Raw genomic sequence first — 27,500 nt, forward strand, 5'->3', positions numbered from 1 at the left:
CAGAGGGAGAGGGACAGGGAGGGTCACAGAGCCAGGTGGTTTGTGGTTGGTCAGAGGGAGAGGGACAGGGCAGGTCACAGAGCCAGGTGGTTTGAGGTTGGTCAGGGGGAGAGGGTGAGGGCGGGTCACAGAGCCAGGTGGTTTGAGGTTGGTCAGGGGGAGAGGGTGAGGGCGGGTCACAGAGCCAGGTGGTTTGTGGTTGGTCAGGGGGAGAGGGTGAGGGCGGGTCACAGAGCCAGGTGGTTTGTGGTTGGTCAGAGGGAGAGGGTGAGGGCGGGTCACAGAGCCAGGTGGTTTGTGGTTGGTCAGAGGGAGAGGGTGAGGGCGGGTCACAGAGCCAGGTGGTTTGTGGTTGGTCAGAGGGAGAGGGTGAGGGCGGGTCACAGAGCCAGGTGGTTTGTGGTTGGTCAGGGGGAGAGGGTGAGGGCGGGTCACAGAGCCAGGTGGTTTGTGGTTGGTCAGGGGGAGAGGGTGAGGGCGGGTCACAGAGCCAGGTGGTTTGTGGTTGGTCAGGGGGAGAGGGTGAGGGCGGGTCACAGAGCCAGGTGGTTTGTGGTTGGTCAGAGGGCTCAGGTCACACCTGGTACATTAGTGGATTATGGATCACTTCTCCTGGGTCTCATAGCAACACTGGAACACTTCCAACCAGTAGAAAGAGGTCATGACCTCTGTGTGTTGATGCTGATAGCTGCCTCAAGCTAAAGTCACTAGACTGCCTGTCTCGATACAGCGATACTGCAGGTCGACAGAGATACTGCAGATCTACAGAGCTACTGCAGGTCTATAGAGATACTGTAGGTCGACAGAGATACTGCAGGTATACAGAGATACTGCAGGTCTACAGAGATACTGCAGGTCGACAGAGATACTGCAGGTCGACAGAGATACTGCAGGTCGACAGAGATACTGCAGGTCTATAGAGTAATGGTTTACCAACAGAACCCGGCCAGCCAGCAGAGGAAACATCATAGCAGGAACTTAACATCGCATAGCAGGGTGAGGTCACGACCTCTGTGCTCAGCTGGCTGATCCCAGCCTCAGGCTACTGTAGAGACAGACTGGTCTAGATACACAGAGATAGTGGACAGCATGGTGGGATGATTTCCTTACGGGACCAGACATCCTCCGCTCTGTAGACACGATGAGGTGATCACATTCACACCAACATCAATAGAAGAAGAAGAGGTGGTTGTCAATGACGACAGCAATATGCTCAGGAGAGACGGGCGAAACACATGAAGAGGAGAGCTGGGAGCTGTAAACGTGAAGCCTTCTAGATGCCGATGCTTGGCGTCCTGGACCGACATGATCGCTTAATAAATGTAATATAATCCATGTAATATGGGCGCTATGGAGGCAGTTTGGAAGTTTGGAAGCCCTCTAGAATAGCTCTAATAGCCCTCTAGAAGCTCCTCTAAAAGCCCTCTAGAAGAGCTCTAATAGCCCTCAGAAGCTCCTCTAGAAGCCCTCTAGAAGCCCCTCTAGAAGAGCTCTAATATCCCTCTAGAAGCTCCTCTAGAAGCCCCTCTAGAAGAGCTCTAATAGCCCTCTAGAAGCTCCTCCACAAGCCCCTCTAGAAGCCCCTCTAGAAGCCCTCTAGAAGCCCCTCTAGAAGCCCCTCTAGAAACCTCTCTAGAGGCCCTCTAGAAGCCCCTCTTGAAGCCCTCTAGAAGCCCCTCTTGAAGCCCTCTAGAAGCCCTATAGAAGTTCCTCTAGAAGCCTTATAGAAGTTCCTCTAGAAGCCCTGTAGAAGCTCTCTAGAAGCTCCTCTAGAAGCCCCTCTAGAAGCCCCTCTAGAAGCTCCTCCAGAAGCCCCTCTAGAAGCCCTCTAGAAGCCCCTCTAGACGCCATGCAGAAGCTCTCTAGAAGCTCCTCTAGAAGCCCCTCTAGAAGCCCCTCTAGAAGCCCCTCTAGAAGCCCTCTAGAAGCTCCTCTAGAAGCCCTCTAGGAGCCCCGTGTTGGAGCTATGCTGAGCGATGTTGAAGGGAGCCAATCAGAAGAACGTCTCCTGGCTTTAGAAAGCATTACTATGACAACAGCTAGAACCAGCAGGTAACGATCCTCCCTGGCAGAACAGGATTAAACATCTTACTGTCAATGAAACATACGAGTCACACACACACACACACACACACACACACACACACACACACACACACACACACACACACACACACACACACACACACACACACACTTCTGTAAATGGGACTTACAGCACTAAAAACAAACCTGTCAGAGCCTCGTCAGAAAGATAAATTCTCCTGACGGCCTGGTGAGAAATCCTGCCATTCTCCTTCCTCAACCTGAGAAAGCCCCAGTGAGATGACTGCTGTTGAAATCTGCTCTCAACTGGGATGCATCACTATTTGTTGAGAGAGACAGCGAGAGAGAGACAGCGAGAGAGAGAGAGAGAGAGAGAGAGAGAGAGAGACAGCGAGAGAGAGAGAGAGAGACAGAGAGAGAGAGAGAGAGAGAGACAGCGAGAGAGAGAGAGAGAGACAGCGAGAGAGAGAGAGAGAGACAGCGAGAGAGAGAGAGAGAGAGAGAGAGAGAGAGAGAGAGAGAGACAGCGAGAGAGAGAGAGAGAGAGAGAGAGAGAGAGAGAGAGAGAGAGAGAGAGAGAGAGAGAGAGAGAGAGAGAGAGAGAGAGAGAGACAGCGAGAGAGAGAGAGAGAGAGAGAGAGAGAGAGAGAGAGAGAGAGAGAGAGACAGCGAGAGAGAGAGAGACAGAGAGAGAGAGAGAGAGACAGCGAGAGAGAGAGAGAGAGAGACAGCGAGAGAGAGAGAGAGAGAGACAGCGAGAGAGAGAGACAGCGAGAGAGAGAGAGAGACAGCGAGAGAGAGAGAGAGAGAGAGACAGAGAGAGAGAGAGAGAGAGAGAGAGAGAGAGAGAGAGAGAGAGAGAGAGAGAGAGAGAGACAGACAGACAGACAGACAGACAGACAGACAGACAGACAGACAGACAGACAGACAGACAGACAGACAGACAGACAGACAGACAGACAGACAGACAGACAGACAGACAGACAGACAGTTGTCATGCCAAACAGAGGCTAAATAAATAAGACAACAGGGCAGAATGTCGGAACAAAACAGTTGTTTTAATACCACAGAGGAAGACATATTTCAGTCTTATGCTGGTGTCTCAAACCAACCCCAGGCACCATTACAAACAACATCTCACAACGACAGAAGTAGTTTCTTTCCCATGCTGGTGTCAGGTTTATGTTTCTGATAGATTTAGAGCTCCCTCGTCAACACCTGCAGCTCAACAAGAGGAAAGAGGAAGAGGAGGAAACTTCTCAATGTGGCCTTTTTTCTTCTGGAGCTTGTAATGAATATTACTGATCTGGGGCCACATAGACTAGAGGGGCCCCCTGCAGCATGTTCTCACTCTCTCTCTCTCTCCTCCTCCTCCTCTTTCCTCTCTCCTCTCCTCCCTCTCCTCTCCTCTCCTCCTCTTTCCTCTCTCTCCCTCTCCTCTCCTCTCCTCCTCTTTCCTCTCTCTCCCTCTCCTCTCCTCCTCCTCTTTCCTCTCTTTCCCTCTCCTCTCCTCCTCTTTCCTCTCTCTCCATCTCCTCTCTCTCCCTCTCCTCTCCTCCTCTTTCCTCTCTCTCCCTCTCCTCTCCTCTCCTCCTCTCTCTCCCTCTCCTCTCTCTCCCTCTCCTCTCCTCCTCTTTCCTCTCCTCTCTCTCTCTCCCTCTCCTCTCTCTCCCTCTCCTCTCTCTCCCTCTCCTCTCCTCCTCTTTCCTCTCCTCTCTCTCTCTTTCCTCTCTCTCCCTCTCCTCTCTCTCCCTCTCATCTCTCTCCCTCTCATCTCTCTCCCTCTCCTCTCCTCCTCTTTCCTCTCTCTCCCTCTCCTCTCTCTCTCTCCCTCTCCCTCTCCTTTCCTCTCTCCCTCTCCTTTTTCTCTTCGACTGGAACCAAAAGGGTTCGACCTGGAACCAAAAGATTTCTATCTGGAACCAAAAGATTTCTACCTGGAACCAACATATTTCTATCTGGAACCAAAAGAGTTATATCTGGAACCAGAATAGTTCTATCTGGAACCAAAAGAGTTCTATCTGGAACCAAAAGAGTTCTATCTGGAACCAAAAGAGTTCTATCTGGAACCAAAAGGGTTCGACCTGGAACCAAAAGAGTTCTATGGGGACAGACAAATCTTGTATGAGAGAGAGGCTCTACGGTGAGTCTTGGAGGAGAAAGAGGCTCTAAAGTGAGTCTTGGAGGAGAGAGAGAGGCTCTACGTGAGTCTCGGAGGAGAGAGAGAGGCTCTACGTGAGTCTTGGAGGAGAGAGAGAGGCTCTACGTGAGTCTTGGAGGAGAGAGAGAGGCTCTATGTGAGTCTCGGGGGAGAGAGACGGTGAGTCTTGGAGGAGAGAGACGGTGAGTCTTGGAGGAGAGAGAGAGGCTCTACGGTGAGTCTTGGAGGAGAGAGAGGCTCTAAAGTGAGTCTTGGAGGAGAGAGAGGCTCTACGGTGAGTCTCAGAGGAGAGACATGGTGAGTCTTGGAGGAGAGAGAGAGGCTCTACGTGAGTCTCGGAGGAGAGAGAGAGGCTCTACGTGAGTCTCGGAGGAGAGAGAGAGGCTCTACGTGAGTCTTGGAGGAGAGAGAGAGGCTCTACGTGAGTCTTGGAGGAGAGAGAGAGGCTCTACGGTGAGTCTTGGAGGAGAGAGAGAGGCTCTACGGTGAGTCTCGGAGGAGAGAGACGGTGAGTCTTGGAGGAGAGAGAGAGGCTCTACGGTGAGTCTTGGAGGAGAGAGAGAGGCTCTACGGTGAGTCTCGGAGGAGAGAGACGGTGAGTCTTGGAGGAGAGAGACAGTTAGTCTTGGAGGAGAGAGAGGGGCTCTACGGCGAGTCTCGGAGGAGAGGCTCTTCGGTGAGTCTCGGAGGAGAGAGAGGCTCTACGGTGAGTCTTTGAGGAGAGAGAGGCTCTACGGTGAGTCTCGGAGGAGAGAGAGGCTCTACGGTGAGTCTCGTGGGAGAGAGAGGCTCTACGGTGAGTCTTGGAGGAGAGAGAGGCTCTACGTGAGTCTCGGAGGAGAGAGAGAGGCTCTACGTGAGTCTCGGAGGAGAGAGAGAGGCTCTACGGTGAGTTTTGTAGGAGAGAGACGGTGAGTCTTGGAGGAGAGAGAGAGGCCCTACGGTGAGTCTCGGAGGAGAGAGAGGCTCTACTGTGGGTCTTGGAGGAGAGAGAGGCTCTACGGTGAGTCTCGGAGGAGAGAGACGGTGAGTCTTGGAGGAGAAAGAGGCTCTACGGTGAGTCTCGGAGGAGAGAGACGGTGAGTCTTGGAGGAGAGAGACAGTGAGTCTTCGAGGAGAGAGAGGCTCTACGGTGAGTCTCGGAGGAGAGAGAGGCTCAAAGGTGAGTCTCGGAGGAGAGAGAGGCTCTACGGTGAGTTTCGGAGGAGAGAGACAGTTAGTCTTGGAGGAGAGAGAGGGGCTCTACGGCGAGTCTCGGAGGAGAGAGAGGCTCTACGGTGAGTCTCGGAGGAGAGAGAGAGGCTCTACGGTGAGTCTCGGAGGAGAGAGACGGTTAGTCTTGGAGGAGAGAGAGGGGCTCTACGGCGAGTCTCGGAGGAGAGGCTCTTCGGTGAGTCTCGGAGGAGAGAGAGGCTCTACGGTGAGTCTCGTGGGAGAGAGAGGCTCTACGGTGAGTCTTGGAGGAGAGAGGCTCTAAGGTGAGTCTCGGAGGAGAGAGAGGCTCTACGGTGAGTCTCGGACGAGAAAGAGGCTCTATGGCGAGTCTCAGAGGAGAGAGAGGCTCCACAGTGAAGCTAGAGTCAGTGTCTGGCTAGTCATGCAGGGAGGAGGACGGTGTCAATGGAAGCGTAGGACCATGGGCCTCAAATCCGCCCCCAGCAAGCAGTTAACAACCCAGTCTGTTAGGACAGTCTGTTAGGACACTCTGTTAGGACACTCTTGTTAGGACAGTCTGTTAGGGCACTCTTGTTAGGACAGTCTGTTAGGACAGTCTGTTAGGACAGTCTGTTAGGACACTCTGTTAGGACACTCTGTTAGGACAGTCTGTTAGGACACTCTTGTTAGGACAGTCTGTTAGGACAGTCTGTTAGGACACTCTGTTAGGACACTCTTGTTAGGACAGTCTGTTAGGGCACTCTTGTTAGGACAGTCTGTTAGGACAGTCTGTTAGGACACTCTGTTAGGACAGTCTGTTAGGACACTCTGTTAGGATACTCTGTTAGGACACTCTGTTAGGACAGTCTGTTAGGACAGTCTATTAGGACACTCTGTTAGGACAGTCTGTTAGGACACTCTGTTAGGACACTCTGTTAGGTCAGTCTGTTAGGACAGTCTGTTAGGACAGTCTGTTAGGACACTCCTTCTCCTTCTAATACCAATATTACTGTACAAGATGGCTGTACAGCTTCCACATTCCTCCTCAGTCAGAACACAATAGAACACTTATTAAAAACAGGGCTAGTAGCTTACCAAACTGATGAGGAGAAGAAATACTACTGTATATTCTGATAGTCTACGAGAGAGAGAGAGAGAGAGAGAGAGAGAGAGAGAGAGAGAGAGAGAGAGAGAGAGAGAGAGAGAGAGAGAGAGAGAGAGAGAGACAGAGAGAGACAGAGAGAGGCAGAGAGACAGAGAGAGAGAGAGAGAGAGAGAGAGAGAGACAGAGAGAGAGAGAGAGACAGAGAGAGAGAGAGAGGGAGAGAGACAGAGAGACAGAGAGAGAGAGAGAGAGAGAGAGAGAGAGACAGGGAGACAGAGAGAGAGAGAGAGGGAGAGAGACAGAGAGACAGAGAGAGAGGGAGAGAGACAGAGAGACAGAGACAGAGAGAGAGAGTCAGAGAGAGAGACAGAGAGAGAGACAGAGAGAGAGACAGAGAGAGAGAGAGACAGAGGAATGGAAGCATATATTGTAGGAATCCCCTGCAGCTACTGACGGCTCCTATTAGCTTCAAAGGCCTCAAGAGGAGGAAAAGACCAGAGAATTTAACTAATGCTTTACAAACGCTGTTCTGTTCTCATGAGGGTACAGTCGACCTTTCACCTTCACTCTGAGGCAGTACACTACATGACCAAAAGTATGTGGGCATCTTCTCATCGAACATCTCATTCCAAAATCAGGGGCATTAATATGTGGTTGGTTCCCCCTTTTCTGCTATAACAGCCTCCACTCTTCTGGGAAGACTTTCCACTAGATGTTGGAACATTGCTGCTATAACAGCCTCCACTCTTCTGGGAAGGCTTTCCACTAGATGTTGGAACATTGCTGCTATAACAGCCTCCACTCTTCTGGGAAGGCTTTCCACTAGATGTTGGAACATTGCTGCTATAACAGCCTCCACTCTTCTGGGAAGGCTTTCCACTAGATGTTGGAACATTGCTGCTATAACAGCCTCCACTCTTCTGGGAAGGCTTTCCACTAGATGTTGGAACATTGATGCGAGGACTTGTGTCCATTCAGCCTCGAGCATTAGTGAGGTCGGGCACTGTGATTGGGCGGTTAGGCCTGGCTCGCAGTCAGCGTTCCAATTCATCCTAAAGGTGTTCGATGGGGTTGAGGTCAGGGCTCTGTGCAGGCCACATTGTGAAGCGTGATTCATCACTCCAGAGAACGCGTTTCCACTGCTCCAGAGTCCAATGGCAGCGAGCTTTACACCACTCCAGACTACGCTTGGCATTGAATTGGCTTCCTATTTCGCAACAAAGCATCCTTCACTAATGCTGCCAAACATACCCTTGTAAAACTGACCATCCTACCAATCCACGACTTTGGCGATGTCATTTACAAAATAGCCTCCAATACTCTACTCAACAAATTGGATGCAGTCTATCACAGTGCAATCCGTTTGTCACCAAAGCCCCATATACTACCCACCATTGCGACCTGTACGCTCTCGTTGGCTGGCCCTCGCTTCATACTCTTCGCCAAACCCACTGGCTCCATGTCATCTACAAGACCCTGCTAGGTAAAGTCCTCCCTTATCTCAGCTCGCTGGTCACCATAGCATCTCCCACCTGTAGCACACGCTCCAGCAGGTATATCTCTCTAGTCACCCCCAAAACCAATTCTTTCTTTGGCCGCCTCTCCTTCCAGTTCTCTGCTGCCAGTGACTGGAACGAACTACAAAAATCTCTGAAACTGGAAACACTTATCTCCCTCACTAGCTTTAAGCACCAACTGTCAGAGCATCTTACAGATTACTGCACCTGTACATAGCCCACCTATAATTTAGCCCAAACAACTACCTCTTTCCCAACTGTATTTAATTTCATTTATTTATTTTGCTCCTTTGCACCCCATTATTTTTATGTCTACTTTGCACATTCTTCCATTGCAAAACTACCATTCCAGTGTTTTACTTGCTATATTGTATTTACTTTGCCACCATGGCCTTTTTGCCTTTACCTCCCTTCTCACCTCATTTGCTCACATTGTATATAGACTTGTTTATACTGTATTATTGACTGTATGTTTGTTTTACTCCATGTGTAACTCTGTGTCGTTGTATCTGTCGAACTGCTTTGCTTTATCTTGACCAGGTCGCAATTGTAAATGAGAACTTGTTCTCAACTTGCCTACCTGGTTAAATAAAGGTGTTCTCAACTTGCCTACCTGGTTAAATAAAGGTGTTCTCAACTTGCCTACCTGGTTAAATAAAGGTGTTCTCAACCAGCCTACCTGGTTAAATAAAGGTGTTCTCAACTTGCCTACCTGGTTAAATAAAGGTGTTCTCAACTAACCTACCTGGTTAAATAAAGGTGTTCTCAACTAGTCCTACCTGGTTAAATAAAGGTGTTCTCAACTTGCCTACCTGGTTAAATAAAGGTGTTCTCAACTAGCCTACCTGGTTAAATAAAGGTGTTTTCAACTAGCCTACCTGGTTAAATAAAGGTGTTCTCAACTTGCCTACCTGGTTAAATAAAGGTGTTCTCAACTAGTCTACCTGGTTAAATAAAGGTGTTCTCAACTAGCCTACCTGGTTAAATAAAGGTGTTCTCAACTTGCCTACCTGGTTAAATAAAGGTGTTCTCAACTAGCCTACCTGGTTAAATAAAGGTGTTCTCAACTTGCCTACCTGGTTAAATAAAGGTGTTCTCAACTAGTCTACCTGGTTAAATAAAGGTGTTCTCAACTTGCCTACCTGGTTAAATAAAGGTGTTCTCAACTAGTCTACCTGGTTAAATAAAGGTGTTCTCAACTTGCCTACCTGGTTAAATAAAGGTGTTCTCAACTAGTCTACCTGGTTAAATAAAGGTGTTCTCAACTAGCCTACCTGGTTAAATAAAGGTGTTCTCAACTAGCCTACCTGGTTAAATAAAGGTGTTCTCAACTAGCCTACCTGGTTAAATAAAGGTGTTCTCAACTAGCCTACCTGGTTAAATAAAGGTGTTCTCAACTAGTCTACCTGGTTAAATAAAGGTGTTCTCAACTAGCCTACCTGGTTAAATAAAGGTGTTCTCAACTTGCCTACCTGGTTAAATAAAGGTGTTCTCAACTAGCCTACCTGGTTAAATAAAGGTGTTCTCAACTTGCCTACCTGGTTAAATAAAGGTGTTCTCAACTAGCCTACCTGGTTAAATAAAGGTGTTCTCAACTAGCCTACCTGGTTAAATAAAGGTGTTCTCAACTAGTCTACCTGGTTAAATAAAGGTGTTCTCAACTTGCCTACCTGGTTAAATAAAGGTGTTCTCAACTAGTCTACCTGGTTAAATAAAGGTGTTCTCAACTAGTCTACCTGGTTAAATAAAGGTGTTCTCAACTTGCCTACCTGGTTAAATAAAGGTGTTCTCAACTAGTCTACCTGGTTAAATAAAGGTGTTCTCAACTAGCCTACCTGGTTAAATAAAGGTCTTCTCAACTAGCCTACCTGGTTAAATAAAGGTGTTCTCAACTAGCCTACCTGGTTAAATAAAGGTGTTCTCAACTAGCCTACCTGGTTAAATAAAGGTGTTCTCAACTAGTCTACCTGGTTAAATAAAGGTGTTCTCAACTAGCCTACCTGGTTAAATAAAGGTGTTCTCAACTTGCCTACCTGGTTAAATAAAGGTGTTCTCAACTAGCCTACCTGGTTAAATAAAGGTGTTCTCAACTTGCCTACCTGGTTAAATAAAGGTGTTCTCAACTAGCCTACCTGGTTAAATAAAGGTGTTCTCAACTTGCCTACCTGGTTAAATAAAGGTGTTCTCAACTAGTCTACCTGGTTAAATAAAGGTGTTCTCAACTTGCCTACCTGGTTAAATAAAGGTGTTCTCAACTAGTCTACCTGGTTAAATAAAGGTGTTCTCAACTTGCCTACCTGGTTAAATAAAGGTGTTCTCAACTAGTCTACCTGGTTAAATAAAGGTGTTCTCAACTTGCCTACCTGGTTAAATAAAGGTGTTCTCAACTAGCCTACCTGGTTAAATAAAGGTGTTCTCAACTAGCCTACCTGGTTAAATAAAGGTGTTCTCAACTAGCCTACCTGGTTAAATGAAGGTGAAATAAAAAAATAAAAAAATGATGATGGTGATGTTAGGCTTGTGTGCGGCTGCTCGGCCATGGAAACCCATTTCACGAACAGTTGATGTGCCGACGTTGCTTCCAGAGGCAGTTTGGGAACACGGTAGTCAGTGTTGTATCCAAGGACAGGCGATTTTTACCTTCTACGCCCTTCAGCACTTGGCGGTCTCGTTCCGTGAGCTTGTGTGGCCTACCACTTCACACCTGAGCCGTTGTTGCTCCTTGACGTTTCCACATCACAATAACAGCATTTATAGTTGACCGGGGGCAGCTCTAGCAGGAAGACATGTGAATCGTTGGAAAGGTGTCATCCTATGACGGTGCCACGTTGAAAGTCACTGAGCTCTTCAGTAAGGCCATTCTACTGTCAATGTTTGTCTATGGAGATTGCATGGCTGTGTGTTTTATACACCTGTCAGTAAAGGGTGTGGCTGAAATAGCCGAATCCACTCATTTGAAGGGGGTGACCACATACTTTGTATATATACAGTGCCTTGCGAAAGTATTCGGCCCCCTTGAACTTTGCGACCTTTTGCCACATTTCAGGCTTCAAACATAAAGATATAAAACTGTATTTTTTGTGAGGAATCAACAACAAGTGGGACACAATCATGAAGTGGAATGACATTTATTGGATATTTCAAACTTTTTTAACAAATCAAAAACTGAAAAATTGGACGTGCAAAATTATTTATTTATTTATTTACTATATATATATATATATATAGTGTAGATAAAGGGCTTCATTGCCAAAATCCCCAACTACCCCTTTAACAGTAGACCTGAGACAAGCCTGGCTTTGAGTCTCAACACCTCAAAGCCAGGCTCAACACCTCAACCAGGATTAGAGAAATAGCCTGGCTTTGAGTCTCAACACCTCAAAGCCAGGCTCAACACCTCAACCAGGATTAGAGAAATAGCCTGGCTTTGAGTCTCAACACCTCAACATCAATCCTAATCCAACCAACCAGGATTAGAGCAATAGGATTAGAGAAATAGCCTGGATTTGAGTCTTGCAAGGTTGTGAAGACGAGACGGAGGAACAGGAGCAGAAGTCACCAATCTAAAAAGACTGTGACTCGTCCCCCCTTCGCCTCACACTAGTCCCCTTGTGTGGAATCAGCATCAGGATGTTGAACTGTAAAAACAGCCTGATGGGAGTCAGAGGTACCAGTAGTAACAGCCTGATGGGAGTCAGAGGTACCAGTAGTAACAGCCTGATGGGAGTCAGAGGTACCAGTAGTAACAGCCTGATGGGAGTCAGAGGTACCAGTAGTAACAGCCTGATGGGAGTCAGAGGTACCAGTAGTAACAGCCTGATGGGAGTCAGAGGTACCAGTAGTAACAGCCTGATGGGAGTCAGAGGTACCAGTAGTAACAGCCTGATGGGAGTCAGAGGTACCAGTAGTAACAGCCTGATGGGAGTCAGAGGTACCAGTAGTAACAGCCTGATGGGAGTCAGAGGTACCAGTAGAAACAGCCTGATGGGAGTCAGAGGTACCAGTAGTAACAGCCTGATGGGAGTCAGAGGTACCAGTAGTAACAGCCTGATGGGAGTCAGAGGTACCAGTAGTAACAGCCTGATGGGAGTCAGAGGTACCAGTAGTAACAGCCTGATGGGAGTCAGAGGTACCAGTAGTAACAGCCTGATGGGAGTCAGAGGTACCAGTAGTAACAGCCTGATGGGAGTCAGAGGTACCAGTAGTAACAGCCTGATGGGAGTCAGAGGTACCAGTAGTAACAGCCTGATGGGAGTCAGAGGTACCAGTAGTAACAGCCTGATGGGAGTCAGAGGTACCAGTAGTAACAGCCTGATGGGAGTCAGAGGTACCAGTAGTAACAGCCTGATGGGAGTCAGAGGTACCAGTAGTAACAGCCTGATGGGAGTCAGAGGTACCAGTAGTAACAGCCTGATGGGAGTCAGAGGTACCAGTAGTAACAGCCTGATGGGAGTCAGAGGTACCAGTAGTAACAGCCTGATGGGAGTCAGAGGTACCAGTAGTAACAGCCTGATGGGAGTCAGAGGTACCAGTAGTAACAGCCTGATGGGAGTCAGAGGTACCAGTAGTAACAGCCTGATGGGAGTCAGAGGTACCAGTAGTAACAGACTGATGGGAGTCAGAGGTACCAGTAGTAACAGCCTGATGGGAGTCAGAGGTACCAGTAGTACCAGCCTGATGGGAGTCAGAGGTACCAGCCTGATGGGAGTCAGAGGTACCAGTAGTAACAGCCTGATGGGAGTCAGAGGGGAGTCAGAGGTAACAGCCTGATGGGAGTCAGAGGTACCAGTAGTAACAGCCTGATGGGAGTCAGAGGTACCAGTAGTAACAGCCTGATGGGAGTCAGAGGTACCAGTAGTACCAGCCTGATGGGAGTCAGAGGTACCAGCCTGATGGGAGTCAGAGGGGAGTCAGAGGTAACAGCCTGGTGGGAGTCAGAGGTACCAGTAGTACCAGCCTGGTGGGAGTCAGAGGTACCAGTAGTACCAGCCTGGTGGGAGTCAGAGGTACCAGCCTGATGGGAGTCAGAGGTACCAGTAGTAACAGCCTGGTGGGAGTCAGAGGTACCAGTAGTACCAGCCTGGTGGGAGTCAGAGGTACCAGCCTGATGGGAGTCAGAGGTACCAGTAGTAACAGCGGAATCCACAAGAGCATCATCACTCCCACTCGAGGGAGATGAAAAAAAACACAACACTTTTGATTGCATTCCAAATTGCACCCTATTCCCTAGGTAGTGCTCTACTTCCTGAGCAGCGCCTATAGGTTGTGGTGTAACGTAGTGAACGATTGAGAACAGGGAGCCATGTGGGAAGCCGACAGACTTTATTTACAGAGCACCAGTTCATTTCCACTTGGCCCTTTTACAAGTTCTCTGTTTTTAGTGTTTATCAATGTGTGAGGAGAGACAAGAGCAGAGCAGCGTTTACCTCCTAATAAATAATTAGAGAGAGAGAGAGACAGAGGGGGATAGAGAGAGAGAGAGAGAGAGAGAGAGAGAGAGAGAGAGAGAGAGAGAGAGAGAGAGAGACCATTGAGCAGTGAGGAGGGCCGTATTTACTGTGAGCTACCACACACACACACACTCAAACACCCCCCCATTTAACAAGCTAGTGCAAACAGACAGGCTGTGCAGCAGGGAAATGTGTCCTAGAGAGATAATGCATTAAGCAGTAAAAATGCATGCATAGGCACACACACACACACACACACACAGAGGAAGTCACACACACAAGTACGGACATGTACGCACACTTCAAACACAACACACAAACACACAGAGGAAGTCATATTTACAGACAGCAGAAATGTGTGTGCCTCAATAATCCTAGAGATGAAGAGAGAGAGAGATAGAAAGAGAGAGACAGAGAGAGATAGAGAGGGAGAGAGAGAGAGAGAGAGACAGAGAGAGAGAGAGAGAGAGAGAGAGAGAGAGAGAGAGAGAGACAGAGAGGGATAGAGAGGGAGAGAGAGAGAGATGGAAAGGGAGAGAGATAGAGAGAGATAGAAAGGGAGAGAGAGAGACAGAGAGGGATAGAGAGAGAGAGAGAGAGAGAGAGAGAGAGAGAGAGAGAGAGAGAGAGAGAGAGAGAGAGAGAGAGAGAGAGACAGAGAGAGAGACAGAGAGGGATAGAGAGAGAGACAGAGAGGGATAGAGAGAGAGACAGAGAGGGATAGAGAGAGATAGAGAGAGAGACAGAGAGGGATAGAGAGAGATAGAGAGAGGGAGGGAGAGGAAGCGAGAGAGAGAGGGAGGGAGAGGAAGCACACTGCCAGAGGTCAGCTGCATACAGATGGAGGTCCTTAGCTTTGGTCAGAAACACAGTCTGAGTCCCAAATGGTACCCTACCATTATATATGTAGGGGTAGGGTGCCATTATATATGTAGGGAATAGGGTACCATTATATATGTAGGGAATAGGGTGCCATTATATATGTAGGGAATAGGGTACCATTATATATGTAGGGGTAGGGTGCCATTATATATGTAGGGAATAGGGTGTCATTATATATGTAGGGGTAGGGTGCCATTATATATGTAGGGAATAGGGTGTCATTATATATGTAGGGAATAGGGTGTCATTATATATGTAGGGGTAGGGTGCCATTATATATGTAGGGGTAGGGTGCCATTATATATGTAGGGAATAGGGTGCCATTATATATGTAGGGGTAGGGTGCCATTATATATGTAGGGAATAGGGTGTCATTATATATGTAGGGGTAGGGTGCCATTATATATGTAGGGGTAGGGTGCCATTATATATGTAGGGAATAGGGTGTCATTATATATGTAGGGGTAGGGTGCCATTATATATGTAGGGGTAGGGTGCCATTATATATGTAGGGAATAGGGTGCCATTATATATGTAGGGAATAGGGTGCCATTATATAGGTAGGGAATAGGGTGCCATTATATAGGTAGGGTGTCATTATATATGTAGGGAATAGAGTTCCATTATATATGTAGGGAATAGGGTTCCATTATATATGTAGGGAATAGGATATCATTTGGAACAGAAACACAGCCTGTATCCTGTCCCACATTACATTTACATTTAACATTTAAGTCATTTAGCAGACGCTCTTATCCAGAGCGACTTACAAATTGGTGCATTCACCTTATGACATTCAGTGGAACAGTCACTTTACAATAGTGCATCTAAATCTTAAAGGGGGGGGGTGAGAGGGAATACTTATCCTATCCTAGGTATTCCTTAAAGAGGTGGGGTTTCAGGTGTCTCCGGAAGGTGGTGATTGACTCCGCTGTCCTGGCGTCGTGAGGGAGTTTGTTCCACCATTGGGGGGCCAGAGCAGCGAACAGTTTTGACTGGGCCGAGCGGGAGCTGTACTTCCTCAGTGGTAGGGAGGCGAGCAGGCCAGAGGTGGATGAACGCAGTGCCCTTGTTTGGGTGTAGGGCCTGATCAGAGCCTGGAGGTACTGAGGTGCCGTTCCCCTCACAGCTCCGTAGGCAACCACATCACCAGTCCCACATCACAGAAACACAGCCTGTATCCAGTCCCACATCACAGAAACACAGCCTGTATCCAGTCCCACATCACAGAAACACAGCCTGTATCCTGTCCCACATCACAGAAACACAGCCTGTATCCAGTCCCACATCACAGAAACACAGCCTGTATCCTGTCCCACATCACAGAAACACAGCCTGTATCCAGTCCCACATCACAGAAACACAGCCTGTATCCAGTCCCACATCACAGAAACACAGCCTGTATCCAGTCCAGCCTTATGCTGTCCAGACAGTCACTCTCTCTCTGATGTCCAGCATTATGAATCAACAACAGCTACATGTGGAGCAGGAGGATATACAGCTCATTAATGGCCTCTTGTACCATTACACAGTCATCTCAATTAACCCAAAGCCTGAGGTGGAGGAGGCCTATTCTCAGCCATGGCGTGATGTATCAGAACAAGCTACTCTGAATGGATGCAGCTCTTTGCTTTTCTCCGGAGACACTGAGCCCTGCAGCGATGGAGCAATGGGGACAGAGTCATGGCGCGAGCACACACACACACACACACACACACACACACACACACACACACACACACACACACACACACACACACACACACACACACACACACACACACACAGAGCAACGGGGGCTCACTGAGCTGGCAGGGCTAATGTGTTCACCACCTCGTCATCATCGGCTACCACTGCTAATGTGGCTAGAACACAAACGGACTAGCTCAATTCTCCATGGACTCTCACTGTATCGTCTTAGCGAGTCGCTAACAGGGTAGCTCAATTCTCCATGGACTCTCACTGTATCGTCTTAGCGAGTCGCTAACAGGGTAGATCAATTCTCCATGGACTCTCACTGTATCGTCTTAGCGATTCGCTAACAGGGTAACTCAATTCTCCATGGACTCTCACTGTATCGTTTTAGCGAGTCGCTAACAGGGTAGATCAATTCTCCATGGACTCTCACTGTATCGTCTTAGCGATTCGCTAACAGGGTAGCTCAATTCTCCATGGACTCTCACTGTATCGTCTTAGCGAGTCGCTAACAGGGTAGATCAATTCTCCATGGACTCTCACTGTATCGTCTTAGCGATTCGCTAACAGGGTAACTCAATTCTCCATGGACTCTCACTGTATCGTTTTAGCGAGTCGCTAACAGGGTAGATCAATTCTCCATGGACTCTCACTGTATCGTCTTAGCGATTCGCTAACAGGGAAGCTCAATTCTCCATGGACTCTCACTGTATCGTCTTAGCGAGTTGCTAACAGGGTAGATCAATTCTCCATGGACTCTCACTGTATCGTCTTAGCGAGTCGCTAACAGGGTAGCTCAATTCTCCATGGACTCTCACTGTATCGTCTTAGCGATTCGCTAACAGGGTCGCTCAATTCTCCATGGACTCTCACTGTATCGTTTTAGCGAGTCGCTAACAGGGTAGATCAATTCTCCATGGACTCTCACTGTATCGTCTTAGCGATTCGCTAACAGGGTAGCTCAATTCTCCATGGACTCTCACTGTATCGTCTTAGCGAGTCGCTAACAGGGTAGATCAATTCTCCATGGACTCTCACTGTATCGTCTTAGCGAGTTGCTAACAGGGTAGATCAATTCTCCATGGACTCTCACTGTATCGTCTTAGCGAGTCGCTAACAGGGTAGCTCAATTCTCCATGGACTCTCACTGTATCGTCTTAGCGATTCGCTAGCAGGGTCGCTCAATTCTCCATGGACTCTCACTGTATCGTTTTAGCGAGTCGCTAACAGGGTAGATCAATTCTCCATGGACTCTCACTGTATCGTCTTAGCGATTCGCTAACAGGGTAGCTCAATTCTCCATGGACTCTCACTGTATCGTCTTAGCGAGTCGCTAACAGGGTAGATCAATTCTCCATGGACTCTCACTGTATCGTCTTAGCGAGTCGCTAACAGGGTAGATCAATTCTCCATGGACTCTCACTGTATCGTCTTAGCGAGTCGCTAACAGGGTAGCTCAATTCTCCATGGAGTCTCACTGTATCGTCTTAGCGAGTCGCTAACAGGGTAGTTCAATTCTCCATGGACTCTCACTGTATCGTCTTAGCGAGCCGCTAACAGGGTAGCTCAATTCTCCATGGACTCTCACTGTATCGTCTTAGCGAGCCGCTAACAGGGAAGCTCAATTCTCCATGGACTCTCACTGTATCGTCTTAGCGAGCCGCTAACAGGGTAGCTCAATTCTCCATGGACTCTCACTGTATCGTCTTAGCGAGCCGCTAACAGGGTAGATCAATTCTCCATGGACTCTCACTGTACTTGTCTTAGCGATTCGCTAACAGGGTAGCTCAATTCTCCATGGACTCTCACTGTATCGTCTTAGCGAGCCGCTAACAGGGTAGATCAATTCTGGGCTACATCTGGGATCTGATATTTATAGTAGGATACATCTGATATTTATAGTGGGATACATCTGGGATCTGATATTTATCGTAGATATATCTGCGGTCTGATATATATAGTAGATAGGCTAATAGATAAGGTAATAGATAGGCTAATAGATAAGGTAATAGATAGGCTAATAGATAAGGTAATAGATAGGCTAATAGATAAGGTAATAGATAGGCTAATAGATAAGGTAATAGATAGGCTAATAGATAAGGTAATAGATAGGCTAATAGATAAGGTAATAGATAGGCTAATAGATAAGGTAATAGATAGGCTACAACGACCAAGAGTCAACAGGCAGGCTGCTACTTAATAATCTGAATGGAGTTGTTATTTGTAACTGTAGGATGAGAAAGCTCAGGCACTGCAGCTTCAATTAGCCTAGCTAACTAATGTTCTCCAGGTTTGATTCAGCCTCAATTAGCCTAGCTAGCTAACGTTCTCCAGGTTTGATGCAGCCTCAATTAGCCTAGCTAGCTAATGTTCTCCAGGTTTGATGCAGCCTCAATTAACCTAGCTAGCTAATGTTCTCCAGGTTTGATGCAGCCTCAATTAACCTAGCTAGCTAACGTTCTCCAGGTTTGATGCAGTCAAGGCAGATACTATGGAATCAAAAACCTAGCTATGGCAGCTATTAGTCTACTAAATCAGCTTGGTTGGCTGCTGTCTCTCGTCTCTCATCTCTCCCTCCCTCCTCCCTGCTCCCTCCTCCTTGCTCCCTTCTCCCTGCTCCCTCCTCCCTCCTCACCATGTCACTAGAGCGTCACCTCCTCTCCTCCTCCTCCTCCTCCTCCTCCTCCCCATGTCACTAGAGCGTCACCTCTCCCTCCCTCCTCCCTCCTCTCTCCATCGTTTTATCAGCTCTGGTTACTAAAGTAGCTTTAAAAGAAATTACTTTTCTGCTGCTTCCCTCACTCGGATCAGACCGGGTCTGGATCCAACCAGTTCTATGCGGAACGGGTCTAGTTGTCCTTGGGTCCGTTCGGAACAGGTTCAACTTTTTAGTCGAGTGCCCCCCGACCCCAAATCCGGTAGTCCAGCCCTGGCTAAAGCCTGAAGAGCCAAAGTGAGTCAGACTAAGAAAACTAGCCTTTTGAGTCCTACCTTTAACATAAATTCAAACAAAAACCAAACTACAACCGTGTGACATGGAACAAAATGTGGATTTACTCTGATAACCCCAGTTCATTCTCTCAATCTAACTCTCTCTCTGAAAACCCCAGTTCATTCTCTCAATCTAACTCTCTCTCTGAAAACCCCAGTTCATTCTCTCAATCTAACTCTCTCTCTGAAAACCCCAGTTCATTCTCTCAATTTCAATCTAACTCTCTCTCTGAAAACCCCAGTTCATTCTCTCAATCTAACTCTCTCTATGATAACCCCAGTTCATTCTCTCAATCTAACTCTCTCTCTGATAACCCCAGTTCATTCTCTCAATCTAACTCTCTCTGATAACCCCAGTTCATTCTCTCAATCTAACTCTCTCTGATAACCCCAGTTCATTCTCTCAATCTAACTCTCTCTGAAAACCCCAGTTCATTCTCTCAATTTCAATTTCAATCTAACTCTCTCTCTGAAAACCCCAGTTCATTCTCTCAATCTAACTCTCTCTATGATAACCCCAGTTCATTCTCTCAATCTAACTCTCTCTCTGATAACCCCAGTTCATTCTCTCAATCTAACTCTCTCTGATAACCCCAGTTCATTCTCTCAATCTAACTCTCTCTGATAACCCCAGTTCATTCTCTCAATCTAACTCTCTCTGAAAACCCCAGTTCATTCTCTCAATCTAACTCTCTCTGATAACCCCAGTTCATTCTCTCAATCTAACTCTCTCTCTGAAAACCCCAGTTCATTCTCAATTTCAATCTAACTCTCTCTCTGAAAACCCCAGTTCATTCTCTCAATTTCAATCTCTCTCTCTGAAACCCCAGTTCATTCTCTCAATCTAACTCTCTCTGATAACCCCAGTTCATTCTCTCAATCTAACTCTCTCTCTGATAACCCCAGTTCATTCTCTCAATCTAACTTTCTGATAACCCCAGTTCATTCTCTCAATCTAACTCTCTCTGATAACCCCAGTTCATTCTCTCAATCTAACTCTCTCTCTGAAACCCCAGTTCATTCTCTCTCAATCTAACTCTCTCTCTGAAAACCCCAGTTCATTCTCTCAATCTAACTCTCTCTATGATAACCCCAGTTCATTCTCTCAATCTAACTCTCTCTCTGATAACCCCAGTTCATTCTCTCAATCTAACTCTCTCTGATAACCCCAGTTCATTCTCTCAATCTAACTCTCTCTGATAACCCCAGTTCATTCTCTCAATCTAACTCTCTCTCTGAAAACCCCAGTTCATTCTCTCAATCTAACTCTCTCTGATAACCCCAGTTCATTCTCTCAATCTAACTCTCTCTCTGAAAACCCCAGTTCATTCTCTCAATTTCAATTTCAATCTAACTCTCTCTCTGAAAACCCCAGTTCATTCTCTCAATTTCAATTTCAATCTAACTCTCTCTCTGATAACCCCAGTTCATTCTCTCAATCTAACTCTCTCTCTGATAACCCCAGTTCATTCTCTCAATCTAACTCTCTCTCTGAAAACCCCAGTTCATTCTCTCAATCTAACTCTCTCTATGATAACCCCAGTTCATTCTCTCAATCTAACTCTCTCTCTGATAACCCCAGTTCATTCTCTCAATCTAACTCTCTCTGATAACCCCAGTTCATTCTCTCAATCTAACTCTCTCTGATAACCCCAGTTCATTCTCTCAATCTAACTCTCTCTCTGAAAACCCCAGTTCATTCTCTCAATCTAACTCTCTCTCTGATAACCCCAGTTCATTCTCTCAATCTAACTCTCTCTCTGATAACCCCAGTTCATTCTTCTCTCAATCTAACTCTCTCTGATAACCCCAGTTCATTCTCTCAATCTAACTCTCTCTCTGATAACCCCAGTTCATTCTCTCAATCTAACTCTCTCTCTGATAACCCCAGTTCATTCTCAATCTAACTCTCTCTCTGAAAACCCCAGTTCATTCTCTCAATCTAACTCTCTCTATGATAACCCCAGTTCATTCTCTCAATCTAACTCTCTCTCTGATAACCCCAGTTCATTCTCCCAATCTAACTCTCTCTGATAACCCCAGTTCATTCTCTCAATCTAACTCTCTCTGATAACCCCAGTTCATTCTCTCAATCTAACTCTCTCTCTGAAAACCCCAGTTCATTCTCTCAATCTAACTCTCTCTCTGATAACCCCAGTTCATTCTCTCAATCTAACTCTCTCTCTGAAAACCCCAGTTCATTCTCTCAATTTCAATTTCAATCTAACTCTCTCTCTGATAACCCCAGTTCATTCTCTCAATCTAACTCTCTCTCTGATAACCCCAGTTCATGCTCTAAATCAATCTGATAACCCCAGTTCATTCTCTCAATCTAACTCTCTCTCTGATAACCCCAGTTCATGCTCTAAATCTAACTCTCTCTCTGATAACCCCAGTTCATTCTCTCAATCTAACTCTCTCTCTGATAACCCCAGTTCATTCTCTCAATCTAACTCTCTCTGAAAACCCCAGTTCATTCTCTCAATCTAACTCTCTCTGATAACCCCAGTTCATTCTCTCAATCTAACTCTCTCTATGATAACCCCAGTTCATTCTCTCAATCTAACTCTCTCTCTGATAACCCCAGTTCATTCTCTCAATCTAACTCTCTCTGATAACCCCAGTTCATTCTCTCAATCTAACTCTCTGATAACCCCAGTTCATTTCTCAATCTAACTCTCTCTCTGAAAACCCCAGTTCATTCTCTCAATCTAACTCTCTCTCTGATAACCCCAGTTCATTCTCTCAATCTAACTCTCTCTCTGAAAACCCCAGTTCATTCTCTCAATTTCAATTTCAATCTAACTCTCTCTCTGATAACCCCAGTTCATTCTCTCAATCTAACTCTCTCTCTGATAACCCCAGTTCATTCTCTCAATCTAACTCTCTCTCTGATAACCCCAGTTCATTCTCTCAATCTAACTCTCTCTCTGAAAACCCCAGTTCATTCTCTCAATCTAACTCTCTCTGAAAACCCCAGTTCATTCTCTCAATCTAACTCTCTCTCTGAAAACCCCAGTTCATTCTCTCAATTTCAATCTAACTCTCTCTCTGATAACCCCAGTTCATTCTCTCAATCTAACTCTCTCTATGATAACCCCAGTTCATTCTCTCAATCTAACTCTCTCTCTGATAACCCCAGTTCATTCTCTCAATCTAACTCTCTCTGATAACCCCAGTTCATTCTCTCAATCTAACTCTCTCTGATAACCCCAGTTCATTCTCTCAATCTAACTCTCTCTCTGAAAACCCCAGTTCATTCTCTCAATCTAACTCTCTCTCTCTGATAACCCCAGTTCATTCTCTCAATCTAACTCTCTCTCTGAAAACCCCAGTTCATTCTCTCAATTTCAATTTCAATCTAACTCTCTCTCTGATAACCCCAGTTCATTCTCTCAATCTAACTCTCTCTGATAACCCCAGTTCATTCTCTCAATCTAACTCTCTCTGAAAACCCCAGTTCATTCTCTCAATCACTCTCTCTCTGATAAACCTAGTTCATTCTCAATCTAAGCTCTCTCTGATAACCCCAGTTCATTCTCTCAATCTAACTCTCTCTGATAACCCCAGTTCATTCTCTCAATCTAACTCTCTCTCTGAAAACCCCAGTTCGTTCTCTCAATCTAACTCTCTCTCTGATAACCCCAGTTCATTCTCTCAATCTAACTCTCTCTCTGAAAACCCCAGTTCATTCTCTCAATTTCAATTTCAATCTAACTCTCTCTCTCTGATAACCCCAGTTCATTCTCTCAATCTAACTCTCTCTCTCTGATAACCCCAGTTCATTCTCTCAATCTAACTCTCTCTCTCTGATAACCCCAGTTCATTCTCTCAATCTAACTCTCTCTCTAATAACCCCAGTTCATTCTCTCAATCTAACTCTCTCTCTGATAACCCCAGTTCATTCTCTCAATCTAACTCTCTCTGAAAACCCCAGTTCATTCTCTCAATCTAACTCTCTCTGAAAACCCCAGTTCATTCTCTCTCTCTGTCTCTCTCTCTCTGAAAACCCCAGTTCATTATCTCTGTCTCTCTCTCTCTGAAAACCCCAGTTGATTCTCTCTCTCTCTGTCTCTCTCTCTCTGAAAACCCCATCCGTCAGACTGCGTCTATGTGACCTGTGTTTGTTCCTCCTAAAAGACAGATACACCCTGAAGGTTACAGACTGTCCCCTCACATCAATGTCTCCACCACCACCTAGAAAACACAACGGACACCCTTCCTGCTGAGACACAGCCCACCTCTAACAACCACTTAGAAAACACACCCTTCCTGCTGAGACACATCCACAGCCCACCTCTAACAACCCCCTAGAAAACACACCCTTCCTGCTGAAACACAGCCACAGCCCACCTCTAACAACCCCCTAGAAAACACACCCTTCCTGCTGAGACACATCCACAGCCCACCTCTAACAACCCCCTAGAAAACACACCCTTCCTGCTGAAACACAGCCACAGCCCACCTCTAACAACCCCCTAGAAAACACACCCTTCCTGCTGAAACACAGCCCACCTCTAACAACCACCTAGAAAACACACCCTTCCTGCTGAGACACATCCACAGCCCACCTCTAACCAACACCTAGAAAACACACCCTTCCTGCTGAGACACATCCACAGCCCACCTCTAACAACCACTGTCCCCTCACATCAATGTCTCCACCACCACCTCCTCCTCTCCCCTCTCCTCCCCTCCCCTCCCTCCTCTCCTCTCCTCTTCCTCCCCTCCCCTCCCCTCCCCTCCTCTCCTCTCCTCTCCTCTCCCTCCCCTCCCCTCCCCTCTCCTCTGCTCTCCTCTTCCTCCCCTCCCCTCCTCTCCTCTCCTCTCCTCCCCTCTTCCTCCCCCTCTCCTCCCCCCCTCTCCTCCCCTCCCCTCTCCTCTTCCTCCCCTCCCCTCCCCTCTCCTCTCCTCTTCCTCCCCTCCCCTCTCCTCTCCTCTCCTCCTCTCCTCCTCCCCTCTCCTCTCCTCTCCTCTCCTCTTCCTCCTCTCCCCTCCCCTCCTCTCCTCTTCCTCCCCTCCCCTCCCCTCCTCTCCTCTTCCTCCCCTCCCCTCCCCTCTCCTCCTCTCCCCTCCTCCTCTTCCTCTCCCCTCTCCTCTTCCTCTCCCCTCTCGTCTCCCTTCAATATATAAATGCAAACAGTGCGTTAGAACCATGTAAATATAATAAATTGGAAGGTTGTACAGGACTATGGCAGATGAAGGAGTCCATCTCTTTAGACTGTATTCATCTGGTCAATATGTCAGTGTATTATGTCTGTTTGTAACAGAAAATGTGAATGTATTATAAATTGTAAATTGTAATTTAATGTTTAAGGACTCTTGGAAGATTAGTCCAAAAGGGGACTATAAGAGATCCTAATAAAATAAAATAAAATCCTCTCCTCCCTCAGTTATCCAACTCTCGCTTCCTCTCCTCTCCTCCCTCAGTTATCCAACTCTCCCTTCTTCTCCTCTCCTCCCTCAGTTATCCAACTCTCCCTTCTTCTCCTCTCCTCCCTCAGTTATCCAACTCTCCCTTCTTCTCCTCTCCTCCCTCAGTTATCCAACACTCCCTTCCTCTCCTCCCTCAGTTATCCAACACTCCCTTCCTCTCCTCCCTCAGTTATCCAACACTCCCTTCCTCTCCTCTCCTCCCTCAGTTATCCAACACTCCCTTCCTCTCCCCCCTCAGTTATCCAACTCTCGCTTCCTCTCCTCTCCTCCCTCAGTTATCCAACTCTCCCTTCTTCTCCTCTCCTCCCTCAGTTATCCAACTCTCCCTTCTTCTCCTCTCCTCCCTCAGTTATCCAACTCTCCCTTCTCCTCTCCTCCCTCAGTTATCCAACACTCCCTTCCTCTCCTCTCTCAGTTATCCAACACTCCCTTCCTCTCCTCCCTCAGTTATCCAACTCTCCCTTCTTCTCCTCCCTCAGTTATCCAACACTCCCTTCCTCTCCTCCCTCAGTATTCCAACACTCCCTTCCTCTCCTCCCTAAGTATTCTAACACTCCCTTTCTCTCCTCCCTCTCTCAGTCCTCCTGGTAAATGTCCTGCTGTATCGCTGGTTAACAGAGCTGCTTTATCAGCAGCAGCATGAACCTTCCTCAGACCCTCCCCTCCCTCCCCCCTTCCCCTTCCTCCCTCCTTCCCCTTCCTCCCTCCTTCCCCTTCCTCCCTCCCTCCTCCCCCTCTCTCCCTCAGTCCCCTTGCAAAATGTCCTACCAAAATACCAGCAACAGTGTGTGAAAACCTTGTGAAGACTTACAGAAAACGTTTGACCTCTGTCATTGCCAACAAAGGGTATATAACAAAGTATTGAGATAAACTTTTGTTATTGACCAAAAACTTATTTTCCACCATAATTTGCAAATAAATTCATTAAAAATCCTACAATGTGATTTTCTGGATTTTTTTCTTCTCATTTTGTCTGTCATAGTTGAAGTGTACCTATGTTGAAAATTACAGGCCTCTCTCATCTTTTTAAGTGGGAGAACCTGCACAATTGGTGGCTGACTAAATACTTTTTTGCCCCACTGTATACAGTATGTCAGCGTATGAAGGGTATCTGGCCTTTTATGTATTTCTAAAATATTTACTTCATGATTACACATTTTCTAACACTAGTTGTCCCTCATAGAAGAGCAGTCAGTTTCATCAACGTTCATTTATGATTCATTTATAAGCTGACCTCAACTGCGTATGTATATGTGTGTGTGTGTGTGTGTGTGTGTGTGCGTGTGTGTGTGCGTGTGCGTGTGCGTGTGCGTGTGCGTGTGTGTGTGTGTGTGTGTGTGTGTGTGTGTGTGTGTGTGTGTGTGTGTGTGTGTGTGTGTGTGCGTGTGCGTGTGCGTGTGCGTGTGTGTGTGTGTGTGTGGGGTGTGTTGTCGTGTATTTGGCTATGCCGGATTAAGTGATATGACATGCTATTCTATAAAATCCTTTCTCTGTAATTAATATTACCTGATTGAGCTAATCATGTAAATGTAATTAACTAGAGAGTCGGGGCACCACTAAATAATATTTATAGAGCAGTTGTCTTCCGAATAAACTCTTATTAAAGACCTAGTAATATTTTACATCAATAGCAGTCAATATTAATCATCACCTTAATTCAGTCTCATCTGAAAGTTGTAAATTCTTGGTGATCTTCACGAACCCTGGCTAACAAGTTGAATCAGCAATACAAAATTGGGTTAAATGATTTATTAACTAAATACCTAAATATCACACAGAATTACATATAAACAGAATGAATCATACCTCGATTACAAATGACGTCATAAAGGAAACGTCCCTAGAGGACGGAACAGATGTGACACGAAGAAAAGGGGTTGGGTTTGAGTGAAAGAGCAGGAAGACTGAGGAACAAAGGGCGAAGCTGTGCTATCGTAAATACAGTATCTTATGCATTCTAAATTACCGCCCATTTGGAAAAGGAAAATGCAATAAATATTTACTCTGAGCTGCGCTTCAATAGGTTGGTGGTAGATGGAAGGCCGTGTTGCCCAACAGAGTCCTTTGTCCTTTGGAGAGTGGCTCTGGTGGTGAACGGTATACGTTGTAGTGTCGTCGTTGGGTGGTAGACGGGATACTCTGTTTGTCCTTTCCAAGCCCACATTTTTAGCTGTTGTTGCTAACTCAACGGCTAGCAGGTATCACTTCTGTCGTGAATAAGAGTTCATACCATTCACAACCAAAGCTCACGCTGAGGTCGGCTTCGTTCTGTAGTTATTATCTGAACCTTTCTGACATCGTATTGTCATCCTAATGTACCTGGAACAGTTGACATGTTAGTCCTTTTCAACGTTTGGACCGTCGTCCTCACATCCTCGGAACAGGAGGTTACATTTTCGTCAAGGCTTTATATAGTGGAGGGAGAAAAGGGGTGTGTTTCATAGTTTACAACCAATGTCTCTTCACCTGAGCGGGCCACTGAGTCAGGCCTAATTCACTCATGAAAATCCAAATCTCATATTTTAGAAGCTAAAATCACATTTCATCCCATCACAAATAATTTCATATTCAAACATTTAAATTGAACAACAATTCCATGTGAATCTGATAACTCTGATGTGTAGACTTTCCACTGTAGAGTTTATGTCATCCTATCATCGATGAGAATGTCTCAGATGACAACCGAACTGACATCATATTCATTAAGTACCACCACATATGTTCCATTGGTTGGATTACCAGAATATAGTTCATTTCCCAGAATACCCCCAGGCCAACATCATGACAGTGTGTGTGTGTGTGTGTGTGTGTGTGTGTGTGTGTGTGTGTGTGTGTGTGTGTGTGTGTGTGTGTGTGTGTGTGTGTGTGTGTGTGTGTGTGTGTGTGTGTGTGTGTGTGTGTGTGTGTGTGTGTGTGTGTGTGTGTGTGTGTGTAGTCAAGTGAGCAAGCAAGAGAGAGCAAGCAGTGTTTGTCCCAATCACAACTTTAAAACCAGAGGACACCATTTACTATTCATGGGAAGTATATATGCTTTGCTTAGGTCAACAGCTACCTTATGATAA

The sequence above is a fragment of the Oncorhynchus gorbuscha genome, unplaced genomic scaffold (assembly GCF_021184085.1).
Source record: "Oncorhynchus gorbuscha isolate QuinsamMale2020 ecotype Even-year unplaced genomic scaffold, OgorEven_v1.0 Un_scaffold_542, whole genome shotgun sequence".
Taxonomy (NCBI): domain Eukaryota; kingdom Metazoa; phylum Chordata; class Actinopteri; order Salmoniformes; family Salmonidae; genus Oncorhynchus; species Oncorhynchus gorbuscha.